Genomic DNA, 5,125 nt, shown 5'->3' with positions numbered 1-5,125 from the left:
GGTATTAATATTTGCTTGGCTAAGGATCTCTTTAGCAGCCTAAAGGCGGACCTTAGATATATAAAAGGATTTATTTACTTAGATATAGTCCAAGAGGTCTACTATAACTGCCCCTTGGTATACTGCGAGTACGGGGTATAAGCCGTCCTATTTATCGTCCTATTTCTTCTTAGGTCTATTTATCTTTATATTTTCTAAGCTAACTATAACTATATTACCTTTNTAGAATAACGCGCTCTTATNCCTATNGGTATTAGTATTNTNTTTATANCNTTNCTATAAAATCCGGGCTAGGGCCTTAAGCTATATTAATATCCGCTTAAAGCGGTTAGCCATAAAGTCTGCGCGGAAAAACTCCTTCTTTACTTGTGCTAATAGTGTTAGTAGGTAGGGGCTAGTAGGCTTAATTCTAAGGCGAGGGTTAAAGCTATAGTTTGCAAAAAATGGGGAGATGCCTGTGCTCTTGTTAACTTGGTTATTTATAGCAAACTTGGTAAGCGGTAGGTAGTTAACCTAGTTGTCCTATATAAAGCTAACAAAAGTATAAAGGTATTTATTTACGGCGGCGTTAATAATTTTAGTTTAGCCGTCTATTTCTAGGTGCTAGGCTAAGCTTAGTTATAAGGTTGTCTTAAGGCGTTTACTTAGTTGTTGCTAGAAGTCGCTAATAAATTATATGCCGTAATCGGAGATAATCGTGCTTAGTATACCGTGGAGCTTATATATATTATTAATAAAGCTATTAACTAACTCCTCTATTAAGAGTCCTATTACTAGAATAAGGTATTATATTTTAGTTAGGCGGTCCATAATAACAAGGATATATTTATATACCTTACCGTGGCGTTGGTATACTAGCAGCGTTATAATATAGTTAATTAAGATATCAGTCTATAGGCAGGCGGGTAATTTTAGTGGCTTTAGGAAACCGGGCGGGGTAGAATGGGGGGTCTTAGTACGAAAGTATAGGGTATAGTCTTTAATAAAGGTAGCCGTGAACTGGGAGATTCCTGGCTACTAGTATGTTTAGTTTAAGAGGTTAAAAGTCTTAACCCGGCCGGGGTAACTAGCGGGGCCGCTGCTATAAGAGCGATAGGTAACTTTTAAATAGAGGTCTAGGGCGTTAGGGATAAAGAGACGTTAGCGGAAGTAGATCTATCCATTAATAATACTATATTCTAACTTATCACAATAGAGTAATTTTCTAATTTTCTTTAGCTAATGGCAAGCTTTCCAATTATATAGGGCTGCCACTATATCTCTTACAAGTTCGTTCTCCTGGTATCCTAGCTAGATTAACTCGTTTAGTGACTTTTTAGCTATTTCGGGGTCTAGAGCGGCTATAAACTCCGCGTTATTAGAGTTATAGGACTTATATAGTAATTCTTCTAAGATTGTAGGGTTAACTTTCTAAGGCGGTATAACGACTTAGGCTTGGTAGCGGAGGCGTTTGTTATTAGCGTCCTTAGGCCTTATTCCTAGTAGCCAGCTTAGGGCGTTAGGGAGCGTGGCTTTGCTATTAGGTCTATATATAATTATAAAATTAAACTATAAAAGGAACTCTGCCTACTAAACTTGGCGCTAGTTTAGCTGCTTAGTAGTTATAAACGTCTATAGGTTCTTATGGTTGGTAATAATTTTAAACGGCTCCTTAGTCCCTTATAGCTTAGGACGCTATTCCTCTAAAGCCTTAATAATAGCTAGGAGTTCTTTATTGTAGATTTTATAGTTATATTTTGGCGTGGAGTACTTTATAGAGAAGAATGCAACCGGTCTTAATTTTCCGTTGTTGTTATACTAGGAAAGGACTCCGCTAGAAGCCTAATTTAATATATCTGTCTCTACTACTGTTTTCTTTATATAGTTATAGTATGCTAGTACTGGTGCTAAAGTAAAGGCTCCCTTAAGGGCCTTAAACGATTTAGCTTGTTCTAGTCCCTATAACCATCCGATATCCTTCTTTAGAAGTTTTGTTATAGGTATAGCAATAGTAGAGTAGCCTTGGATAAATTGTTAGTAGAAGTTCGCGAAGCTAAGAAATTGTTATAGTTCTTTAATTAATGTTGGGTCCTTCTATTCCTATAAGGCCTGTATCTTCTTAGGGTCTATAGTTATGCCATTAGTTGAGATAATTAAGCCGAGGTATTTTATTTTAGTAGAGTAGAACTTAGACTTATTAATATTAATCTAAAGTCCAGCATTACTAAGTCTTTAGATAACTTCATTTATATACTTAATATGCTCGGCGCGTGTTTTAGAAAAGATAAGGACGTTATTAAGGTAGGCAGTGTAGTAGTTATTAAGGGCGTTATATAGAATATAGTTAATATAGTTCTGGAATATAGTGGGTGCGTTATAGAGGCCGAATGGTATAATTAGTATCTTATAGAGTCCGAACCGGGTAATAAATGCTATAAGCCACTTATGGCCCTCCGTAATCCGGATCCGGTTAAACGTAGCAATTATATTAAGTTTAGTAAAGTACTTAGCGCCACAAAGTGCGTCAAGTGTCTCGCGGATTAGTAACAGTAGGTATCGATTCTTAATAGTAACTGTGTTTAGGCCTTAGTAGTTATAGTAGATTTATACACCGCCGCCGGGCTTAATAGTGAGGAGGAGTGGTACGGCAGCTAGTAAGGTTAATTTATAGATAAAACCCTTATCTAGCATCTTATTAATCCACTTCTTTACATACCTAAGTTTAGCAGGTAAGAGTGGTCTATTTTTATAGTATAGGGCCTAGTTTCTGGGGGTGATCTCAATTTTATAGTCCTATGGTTAGTAAGGGGGCAGCTTATCTGCGTTCTTAGGGAGGAAGTGCTTAATATATTTACTAAACTCCTTTGGTAGGCGTTATAGAATATCTTTGCGGGTTAATCCTAGTTTGCCTTTTAGAAATTTTTTAACATTGGTGTTAACTATCTTCCAATATAAAAGCTTAGGTTTAGTTTTTAGATTTATCTTAAGGAAGTTATAGAAATAGGGGGGGAGCGCTTTATAGGCTTCCTTTATTATATAGTCGCCTTCTACTAGCCGGCGGAAAGACCTTTCTAATAGGTTCGGTACTTCTATTAGGCCTATAGGCAGCTCTTTAAGCAGCTATTAGTGCTTATCTTGTTTAACTAGTTCTACTAGCTCCGCTATATAGATCCTTATTATCTTTACGTCTTTTTACTTATAGAACTGGGTAAAATTAATAGCATAGGTGTATTTAATATTGTCTAGGTTGGGGCGTATCTGGCTCTCCGGTGCTACGGCTGGGCTAGCATAGCTTAGTCGGCCTAGGGGGGCGGAAATGAGGCGGTGGCCCTATACGGTACGCGCGGGAGACAGGTGTAAGGTTAGGCGTTGCGGTGGCGCGGTTTCTATTATCTGGGTCTTAGTAGTTCTATAGCTAGTCCTTACTATAACGCGAGCTGTAGTGTGCGTATATAGCATATGGCTTAGTTCTGGGTGTTAGGCTAGGCGGCTAGGGTTTAAATAGTGCCTGGGTTGGGGTTGGTTTCTTAATAGTGGCGGCATAAAGCGGACCTTCTTCCTTGGTCTCGGTAGGGCTGGCTAGCCCGTTGTTTTAGTCTTAAGTGCTAGGTTAGTCTAGTCTTCCACTATCTTATTTCTTTACAGCTATATAGGCTCCCCTTTATTAGGAACGTCTTCTACTATTAGGGCTTTATATATAGTCCTAGGCACTAGGCTTAGTAGTGCTGAGTGTCTATATAGGGCGTCCCTACTAACGTCGGCTATCCCCTACGGGAGGTAGTGCCTAGAGTAGTAGTCTAAGTTGAAGCGGATCTTGAGTTTCCTAAAGCTAGGACGGGGCTCGTGCTTCTGAAGCTAGGGTATACCTAGGATAATTAGGGTAGTAGGCGAGAGTTTAGTAACGAAAAAGAGCATGGCTTTAGTATAGAGGCCAATTAACATTTGGGCGGTAAAGTAGTCCGTAATAAGCGAAGTTGGGATGCCGTTTATAAGGCGCAGTAGCCTAGGTGCCAGCAGCTTCTTAGTTATAACGTTATACTTTCTTATAATAGACTCTATATTAGTAAATACCATTGCAGTACTACCGGAGTCCACTAGGCTTACTATATTGATATAAACTTAGGGGTATAGGTTACGTAATAAGGAGAGTTGGGTTTAAATAAGGATTAATTTCTTATTACTGTTTGCTAATCTAAGATTAAGTAGCAGTTTACTAATAGAAAGGATTAATTAATCTAGTAATAGGGACCTAATCTTCTCGTCTTCCTCCTTATATAGTTTAGACCCTTAAGCGCGACTTAGTCCAAGGGTCTACCTTTTAACAACTAGGGTATAGGGCTGTCTTAGCGGGGCGGTCTAGTGTCCGTCTAGCTAGTGGTATCTATCTCTATTTTAGTTAGGGTATAGGAAGACAATACCTTGCTAACAATATGGCCGTGTTCGTATTCGCTAGCGCGAAGTCGCTAATACTAGGCATTATTAACGGGTTGGGCTCCTATATAGGGCATGGTTTGGAGTAACTAAGCCGTAGGGTTAAATGGGGGGGGTTATCTACCGCGGCTATAATAGGCTTTGCGGTCGCCGCGTCCATAATGGACTCTACAGTCGCTATATCCGCGGTTATTTATTCGCGTTGTTTAACGGGATAGTATTGGGACTAGGTTTACTATTTTGGCGGGGTTATAGGCATCCTTCTAGTGGCCGGGTAGGCCACAGGTAAGGCATAGTCTATTATTAACGCGGCGCTTACGCTCTATATCTAAGATTCTATTAAGGTCTATAGGTTCTCTAGTTACTGCTAGGGTCGGGGTTAATATAGGGGCAGGGGCTTAGGCAGGTAGGCGGTGGTTAGCGTTCTTCTTAAGGTTGGCTTAGTATGCATAGTTCGCGAGGTTCTTAGTAAATATATCCATCTACTTGCTCTAATCTGTATAGTCGCTATTATTAATTTTATAGGCTAGTCCAAGTACTAGCTCTTCCATCTTTGGAGAGATAAACTTTTAGAGTAGGTCCACCTTCTATTTATCTGTCTTCTTAGCGCGGACTATTAACTTATTAAGCTCTCCCTTCTAGGACCAGTAATTACGCTTGCCTTGGGGAAAATGGTTAAGCTTATTCTTTGCGACCTGGGTTATATTAAGGACCT

Source organism: Cenococcum geophilum (assembly GCF_001692895.1).
Source record: "Cenococcum geophilum 1.58 unplaced genomic scaffold K441scaffold_50, whole genome shotgun sequence".
NCBI lineage: Eukaryota > Fungi > Ascomycota > Dothideomycetes > Gloniales > Gloniaceae > Cenococcum > Cenococcum geophilum.
This window is presented reverse-complemented; position numbering follows the sequence as displayed.